Source organism: Larus michahellis, chromosome 1 (genome assembly GCF_964199755.1).
Source record: "Larus michahellis chromosome 1, bLarMic1.1, whole genome shotgun sequence".
Lineage (NCBI taxonomy): Eukaryota > Metazoa > Chordata > Aves > Charadriiformes > Laridae > Larus > Larus michahellis.
In genome coordinates this window covers 7223901-7233134 of record NC_133896.1, presented here as the reverse complement: position 1 = coordinate 7233134, position 9234 = coordinate 7223901, and the positions used below count along the sequence as shown (strand labels likewise).

The window sequence follows — 9234 nt, the reverse complement described above, 5'->3', positions numbered from 1 at the left end:
GCTTACTGAAAGCTAAATCAACATTTAGAAGGAGAAAGACAGGAGAGAATACTGAAGTAACAGAAGGAGGTGAATGGAAAAATGCCAGCAAGAAAATGCTAGAGGAGACAGAAAATTTGGGAAAAGGGAAGGAGATGAAGAAAATCTATCTTGACAGACAGAGGGGACAGAAATAGCCCCTTTCATCAGGGAGCGACAGCAAGCGCTGCATACATTCAAATCCGATTCCCATGGCAGGAGCCACCAAAAGCAGGAAGAGAAGCCTGACTATGTGAAACCCGAACCTCAGCAAACCAAGGGAGCTGCAGACAATGGCACTGAGCGAGGGCAAGCGAACGATCAGAACCAAAAGGAAGAGAAAACAGTCTTTTAGGCAGCCAGAAAAATTACATCAGCAGTCAACAATGAAGCAAAGGGAAACCCCTCCTGCTTGGAGTCTCGCTCCCATCCCTGCTTTTAACACATCCCTTCCTCAATATAATACAGTGTTTCAATATAAGATGGTGGGCTGATGCCACCACGCGTGTACAGACAAACTCTGCCTAAATCATCATTTCTGCAGAACTGGCTGATGCTAAGCTCCTGGAAATGTCTATGGCGTGATCAGGCAAGTGACGGACTGAAAGTAACACCTGAAACACAGTCACCCACAACTTTCATTTTGGGGAAAATAAACAAAAGCAAACCCAGCAGGTGGTATAGCAGCTGAGTGCATTTAATCTTATAAAATATTGATGTACTTCATGATACTGGAAAGAATAGCCATCTGCCATCTATTGTTCATAGTCCTACAAACACTTCATATCAAATCAGACATTTTGAGTGATATCCTTTGTAATGATTAGAGCAGGTTTTAAAAGTGACAAGCCTCAAAGGTTGAACAGGCAATTGTTTGAATTTAAGACTAATAGACAGGCTTGTATTTGTTCAGATACCGGCAGGATCTTCTGAGCCACTCACTCTCGGGGTACATGCCTGTGCATAAATGGTTTGTATTTTGAGTGACACAGAAAAAAAAACCATTAGCTCATGTGCCTTAAAAATGATCTGCAAGCAGGAGTGGAAATGCCATATGCCACAGAAAACACGTTGAAATCCTACACACCACAGAAGCTAAGCCAAACCTATAGCACAAACACAATTTGAAAAGGAACAGTCCAAAACCAGTTTTAAAAATTATTTTAGGACCAACAAACCTCTACTCACTGCTGTCTTCAGTTCACAGAAAGGGTCATTTTGTAAAGTCAAAGTCAAGCTCTTCAGGGCCACAGTTGTGTCCTTATGTGAATTTATACGTTTAGCCCAGTGGGCTGCCTTAGGGATAAGCCACCACAGCAAAATGCGCCAAAACTTTCATGGACTTCCAGTGTACGGTTGCCAATTCAAAGCCTGATTTTCAAAGCTGCCGTTATTCTGAAACCTCGCTCTGTCAGTTGATTACAGCTCCATTGTCGACTTGTTGAGGCAGCTGATGACAAAAGACATATGCACCAGTATGCACACAGCCCTGCAGAGCTGAGCGTGCTCTGAAGACTTGGGAAGCCTGAGAAGGAATAAGAAGCGCAAGAAGGAATCTTGAGGGGTCATCAAATTCATTCCCTCGTCCCGTGGCAAGTCTCAAATCCCACATGGCTGACTCAGCTAGGAAGCCCAGTGATAGAGTAAGGGCAGACTGTAAACAGGACTTGAAGACAGGCAGATTTATTTCCATGAGACGTTGCAGTTAGCTCACGTAATTCTGCACACATATGCTTTGTGTTCTGCTCAATTTTTTAAAATGCTGTTTTATTGAAGAGAACGGGTTTCATAAGCTTCATAGCTAAAAAAAAAAACCAAAACAAAGGGCAAAGCACATTGAGAAATAATTGCTGATGAAAATCTCATAATTTTTGCAATACAAATTCTTTTATTCCTTTGAAGCCCAATAGGAAGGATTGCAATGTTACAGGGAACCGGACACTTTAAAAGGGAGTGTTAATACTCTGTTCTTTTGATTCTGGCTTTGTAATGTCGCTGCCAAACAATGTCAGCGGCCATGCTGAGTGCTCAGCATCTTGGCGTGGTATACCCTGAGTGCAGGCTTGACGAGATGAAGAGTTAATTTGCGAGGTGTTCACTTCTGTATCTCCAGTCACAACTGTAGGTGGCTACTACAACATCTGAATTAGACGCAGACCAGGTCACTTTTTCATGTAAATCACTGAATGTTCCCTAATATCACAGATATTACCAATTCAGAATTTAATTTAATGAAAGGTCTAGACTGTATCACAAGTGTGATGCCCAACAGAAATCCAAACGTGCCGTACATCTCCCCAGTTCAAGTTCACACTTGGTAAGGAAACTGCAGCTTTCCCATTCAGAGAGCAGAGGGACTTGACACAGGCCATTTTCTGCCATGTAACCCACACTGCTCACCCTACCTACGCGATGTGGAAGATAAACCAACCCATTGGGAATCACAAACCCCATGCAGTTTGGGGTCGGTTGGCAGGTGACATAAAGGACTAATTTTGAGGCCAGCACAGATGTAAGAGTGATCAAAGACCGGTGAGAACCATGCTGAGATTTGCCTGCTTCCCTGGGCACGCTCCTGCAAAGACAGCAGAGATATAGGGAATGTCTATGTTGAGACATCTTCTACGGTCTTGCGATGCCACATAGATCTTTAAGCATTATAAATAACAATGGTTGCATATACTTTCTCAGACTAAGAACTGTAATAAAAAATGGCAGTGTTGGTAGAAATTATATTGCAGATTGGTACGTGGGAGTAGCGATAAAACAAGTAGGGTATCACTGTCAGCCACTTGGAAAGCTGTGATTTTAGAACTGTTCCACATCCTACTTATAGTAGTGCAACAGGAAACAATGAGCATATGGGGAAGCAAAAATGATGAGAGATAGTTTGAGAATGTATGAAATAGAGACGAAATGGTTCCGATCAAGTAGAGAGCTCCCTGTGGAAGACATTTATCTTAACTAATTAGCCATTTTGGGAGGAAACAAATCCATAGCTGGAAGAAAGCGAAGTAGTTTTTATATTCCACCACCACCTAAAATTTTTAAACAGACAATTAAGACTTGAAATTGGAAGGAGTTAGATCCGACCACAGTATCCCTCTTGGTATTTATGGGATACTGACAGGCTAGTTATCCATAATTACTTTCTGAGATGTATTGCAAAGCAACAAATAATTTATTTTCTGTTTCCTCTGCACAAGAAGAGAGGAAACATTTAGACAAAAGCAATCCAAGCTGCTACGTGTTACTCCCTTTAGCCGTTTTCTCCTACATAAAATTAATGTCGTATGCAACCATGCTCGTGCACAGCTATGTAGATTTGCTCGATTATCAAAGGCTGTGAGATGTGCTGCCATGTGGATTTTCCACGTCAGGAACGATACTTCCAGTTTTTCCAGAAGTAACACTATTCAGGCTATTTTTAGTCTAAACTGAGAGAGAACTCCTAGGACAGAAAGCCTATTAAAAATGAAAATATCTGTGGAGAAGATTTACTGATCTTCAGCTAACCAGTCAGTAATTATTCAACTAATCTAATCTACCCTGGAAAAATGAAGCAGTGCTTTCTCCAAATTGTCATGAAATGTCCTTGTATTACAAGATCTAGTAAAAATTAATATTGGTAGTCGAGAGCCCCACAACTCATAGTGCAAGTTGTCTGGAACAGCGTATTTTAAAGAGTTTCTCTTTAGCAGATTATCCTAAATTCTGATAGGAAGTTATTTAAATATAATTATTACACAAACAGGATCGCTTGAAACACTCAAAACATTTACTAAACATTGCTCTCTCTTTGTATCATGACTGGACATGTTTTGGTAGTACATTTTAACTACTGTTTATTTTAATCTTGCTTCTAATGCAGCATCATATTTTATTGCTACTTCAAATTCCCTCTTAACCGCAATGTTTTTTTTTTAAACTGAACTCGCCCCTTCTGGTCATGACACCACTGTGGCATCTGAGATGTCTAATAGTCTCAAGAAGCTGTTTGTCGCATTCCTATGCTTCTTCCCTTCTGGTTTTGTTTGTAAGTTGGTTTACCGCCCCATGCAAAGCACAGGGATGTACATGCATAAGTAATTTGCACAGAGGGAGTGGGAGCACTCTGCTTACAGGAGAGAAAGGCTGGGATCAAAGTCGTCCCTCTTGTGAAGCGCACACGATGCCTGGAGAGCCGGAACAGGCAATCCGGTCCATCCCGTCCTTATGCATTTTCACACACAAGCCTGTGAAGTTCATGCACAACACTGACTTCAACCCTCCAATATCCAACGCTGGTGGCTCGCCAGAGAAAACCCAAAAAAGCTGAACAACAGGGTTTTCAAAGTAAAGGTCTTGACAGTTTACACAGCACAGCCCAATGGCCAAGATAAATTTGAGGGGCACAAGGCCTGCTTTGTGGTTTCCCCCCCTTTTTTTTCCCACAGGATGCCTGCTCCTGCCAAGTGCCTCAGCACCGAAGCGTGGGCTCAGCCTGTGGCTGCCAGGTGACCAGCTGGGTAGATGCTGGTGGCCAGAAGGCTTGGCCCTGGGGCCAAATGCCGGGGTCTCGTCGGGCGCCCACCCCTGAGGCTGCCACAGCGGCTCAGGCCTCGGTGACGGAAGGCCCGCAAGATGGCTGCGGCGGGAGCGGGGCGCGCGGTCGCACCGGACACCTCCGCGCCTCGTTGTGAGTCCAAGATGGCGGCGGGGGAGGGACAGGGGCGGGGAGGGTTTCCATAGCGGCGGCCGCCGGTGTCACACCGGGGCACTTCCTGGTCGGAGGCCGCCGGTCCCGGGGCAGCGAGCAGAGGAAGCGGCGCTGGGGAGGAGGCGGACGGAGGCCCCGGAAGGGAGGAGGAAGCCGACCAAAGGTAAGGGTCGAGACGGGACGTCCGGCCATTGTGCGGACCCCCGGGGTGGGGGGTCTGGCTGGACCCTTCCATTCCCGGGGCGCGGGGGGACGACGACGATGATGGGGGGGGAGGTTCAGCGCCGGAGCTCTCCATTGAAGCGGGCGGGGTGGGACCCAGTTCCTAGAGAGCTGATGGGAGGCGGGCAATACCATCCTCCCCCGCGGGGGGGTGGGGTTGGGGGGAGACCGGGCTGCGAGTACCACCCGCGGGGCTGGGGAGGTGGAAGAGGCGGGAGCCGGCTCCCGGAGGGTACTGGGGTGCTGCGGGCTGTTCCATTCCCAGCGGAGGGGTGGGTGTGTTTGGAGGGTCTCTACTATTTCTGCGGGGGGACGGGGGGGGGGGCGACGGGGGGGAGCAGCAGCGTGTGGGGAGTTCTGTGGGGCCGGCGCGGGGCGGGAGGCAGCTGAGCCCAGTGTGTCTGAGGGAAGTCCTGTTGGAGATGCCCCTGGGTCCCATTGTAAGGCTTTGATGAAGGTGTGGCGGCAGTGGGGGGGCCGCCCCGGGGGAAGGGATCCCCCCCAGGCAGGGTGGTGAGGGGGTGCGCTCCCCTCAGAGCAGCGGGGGGCTGCGGGGGCCTGGGCCTCCGCGGTCAGAGGGGGGCTGGGGCTGAGGCAGGGCAGTCTGTGGAAGGGGGGTGTGTGGCTGGGGGGGGGGGGCGTGTGGGGGTGTGTGTCGGGCTTCCTGAGGGGCCCCCTTTTTCTGTCAAGGTGGGAGGCTGTAATATCAACCCCTGTCGGGAGCAGGGAGGTTTTGGACGGCCGAACTTTTGTTTTAAGGTGACTTCCTGGCACTGCTGCCGTCTATACCTGCTCCCTCCTCTGCATTTTGGTAACGCTTCGGGTATGCGGTGAAAAGTGCCGGGCTGAGAGCGTCGTGGTCTGGTACAGAAGGGTCCGCAGCCCTGCCTGCTCCCCACAGGCCGAGCTGCCAGCAGCCTTCAGTCTCCACAGCCCTCCCTTAGCCCTTGGTCTCTGCTGGGGCCGTCAGCAAAACAGCCAATTATCAGATGTTTCAGGTTCTTTCTGTGGTGTGGATGGTTGCCTGTAGGAAACCACCGAAGCCATTGAACTGCCAGCTGAATGAGGGTCAAGTGGTGACTTAAAACGCTGTCACCAAACTCCTGTACCAGTCGTTTGCCGGCATTCACTTAAGAATAACTTTCTTTGTGCCGTTTTCTGTTCGGAGCAGGCAGCTGCACAGAAAGTTGGCTGTGAGTGTAGCTAGTTCTTAGCTTTCGCTGAATTACAGTGGAATGAAAGCGGCTGCACATCTGCCTTGTTCACAACAAATGTATTTTGTGGAGGATCAGTTAAATTAGAATACTTCTATTAAATAGTTGTTCTCCCTAGTTATTTAGCTTGATGCGTACCCTGCAATCTAGAGCTGCTGTGTGACAGTCGAAACTCAAACTCTGCTAGGCGTGTGTATATTAAATACGGCGGCCAATCAGCAGTGCCTGAAACTAAAAGCAATTTGCTTCAGCGCTCTGTAGTGTAAATATTCCTGCTATGAACAAAGAGGAGGGTGTGTCATTGTGCTTGTTTCATTTGTACTTCTGCGTGCTTCCTCATTTGTGGCCAGTCAGTGATTTTGTGTAGGTTCTTAAAACAGTAATAGTCTTATTTTGTTGCGAATTTTACATTCACGCTGTTTTGGGCGTTTTACTGAGCTGAGATGCTCGGAAGTTTGGTGCTATCTTAGGAATTTTTATTATGTTCTTTTTAATAGCCGTGCTCTTAAGTGACTTAGTTTTGCTTCTTTTTAACTTCTCTTGTTACCGATTATAACTTTGAAGTTAATTCAACTTGGATGCAGTGTAAAATAAGTATTTAGTAGAACTGCCTTTTAACCATCTGTTCTTTTGCCCTCTGATTATATAGCATGGAAACCAATAATTTCAGACTTAATGGTTTGCCAGCCAGCTATCTATAAAACTTGTGCTTCTGAAATCTCTGTTTTCTTTGAGGGGCCATAACATTTTTGGTTTAAAGAAAGTAAATGACAGTAAAATAATGCTTTGTGCCAGGCAGGCCCTCTTTAGACTTTTTTGTCTTGGGGGGTGTGTGTGTTTAAACAGTGCAGTTGCATGCTGCTCCTGTGACTTCTGGTTCTTGGGAATTGGGGATATAAATTCTTAATGTTAACTCATTGGCGTTTAGCTTAAACAGATACTACAATGACATACACACTGATTAGACCTGAATCTTTAATTGTCAACTTAAAGGACATTTTTTTTCTCTGGATAGAGTCATAGTGCATAGAATTATAGTATGCTGTAATTTACTTGCAGTCGGGCTCATATTAATTATCCTGAAACAAAGTATTAGGTAAAAAAGAGACCTGGCACTAGGCATGGAAACAGATAGAATCATAGGGTTGGAAGGGACCTCTGGAGATCATCTAGAGAATTGAATGTATTATTAGTGTGCTTGAATTTGAAGTTGTGAAGAGCTTCTCTCACTTCAGGTATTCCTTTCAAATTGAAGTTAGAATGCTGATAGTTTCACAACTACTTAAGGTGAATACCACCAAGGGCTAGTAGATGTGTGTTAGTAGAAGCAGTACTGGATGGAATACAAGGGTCAGTTCTTCAGGAAAAGAGAAGGATCAAAGGGGTGTGTGTGTGTGTGGTTTGTTTTTTTTTTTTTTTTTATAGCCTTGTTAATTGCACAGGAAAGCATAAAGGACGTTGGGTACTATTTTGAATAAAAAGGCAGTTTTTTCCAAGATGATATCTTTCAGCAAGGTACTCACAAGTAACAGTCTATCTTCCCTCTGTTGTGTAATAGTTGGTAGTGTTTGTGTGCAGGAGAGGGCAGAGCTAAGTGATAACCGTTTAGTTTCTAACACACATCTTTAGGAAAAACTTCAATATTGTAATGCAATAGAAAATACAGACTTTCAGTATTTGGCAGTGTTGACTTTTCCTGACTTTCTGATACTGATTACTATTGCTATACTCGAAATTACAGGTAAAAGATGAAACTTTCTTTTTTAGGAACTTAAGCACTTTCAAATAGCCCAAGTAAATAGCCTTCAGCAAAACTATGAAGTTGTGAACAAGGGAGATTTTATAAAGCACACATGCAGCGTTATTTCAAAGAACAAAAACTGAATTTAACGAGAAGTCTATATTGGCTAGCAAATAGATATCAGCAGTAGCTAAGCAAAATACTTAGATGCAGAAGGAAAGACAGGAATAACATTTTATCGCTAAAGTCGGAATTCAGGTTGCTGTGGTGTACTGAAACATTCACTTTTCATGGTTATGACACGTGGTTTTAGGTAGTATATAGCGGCTATATTCTCCCCTTCTCGTTTCCTTTGTGTTACGTGACTAGATTTTTATAAACGATATGGTGCATAATTATGCTATTATTAGCCTTAAGTGCTTTTCAGAAGTGATGTTTTGTTTTTTCCTAATGAGCAGCCTTTTCCTGTACATAACACAATAAAATGTCATGTAATGTGATGTCTCTGAGGCAAAGTATTGTTAGTTCATATTTACAAAACTAAGGTGAGACTAGACCTTTGGAAAAATCAAGTTGAATGGGAGACTCCAGTCTTCCAGTTGACTCTGCATAAGATTGAAGAACAGTTTGGGCCCAAAGGTAGTATTGAGCTCTGGTCAAATGTGCCTTGGGTGTGGGTTGAGGGCCATCTGTATGACTCATTTGATGTTCTTAACGTAATAGCTGTAATTAGTCCAGTAAATAATTAAATGTCATGGAAGTTATATTTGCTAATTTTGACATTAGTAATCAAAAGGAAACTGACAAGACTGCGCTTCTAGTGATATGTTTTAACCAGACGCTTTATCTTTGATTAGGCTGTATGTGCTTAAATGTTTAATTTAGCAGCCATTCATAGAGAATTGACAGGACCTGCAATTCAAACTGTTCTTCTTCAGTGATTGCACCATCTAATGGCTTTGTGTTCATCTGTGATTTTTTTATAACGTTTGGATATGTATTTCTTCAGCATCATACCATTTTCTTCCCCTCTTAAGCTTCTTCCCTGTGTTACTTTGTCAATACAAAAAAAAGTTGGCTGTAATTTTCAGTCTGCAGCATTACTGAAGGTGTCCTTCTGGCAGTTGGATTTTTTTGTGGTGTTTGGGTGGTTTTGGATGTGTTTGTTTGGTTTTTTTGATGTGGGATTTTTTTTTGTTTTGTTGGAGTTTCTTTTATTGATTTTTTTTTTTTGTTTTGTTTTTGTTTTTTACAAAACTGATTTTAGTAATTGATATAGCAGCCTTCTTGTGATGTGAATCCAGTCCTGTGATAATTCCTCTATTTGTTTGGTGTGTGCT

General features: G+C 44.3%; 1 protein-coding gene across 2 annotated transcripts in view; it reads left to right on the top strand.

The window, feature by feature from the left end:
- Positions 1 to 4745: 4745 nt before the first annotated feature.
- Positions 4746 to 9234, top strand: part of USP6NL (USP6 N-terminal like) — a 128232-nt gene continuing 123743 nt past the window's right edge. The window contains exon 1 of one of the 2 annotated variants that reach the window (XM_074573277.1): positions 4746 to 4880. The gene's annotated coding sequence lies outside the window, so the exon portion shown is untranslated. Of the gene's footprint in view, positions 4881 to 5110; positions 5212 to 9234 lie in introns of those variants that run through there. The other variant, XM_074573278.1, reaches the window with a different exon arrangement.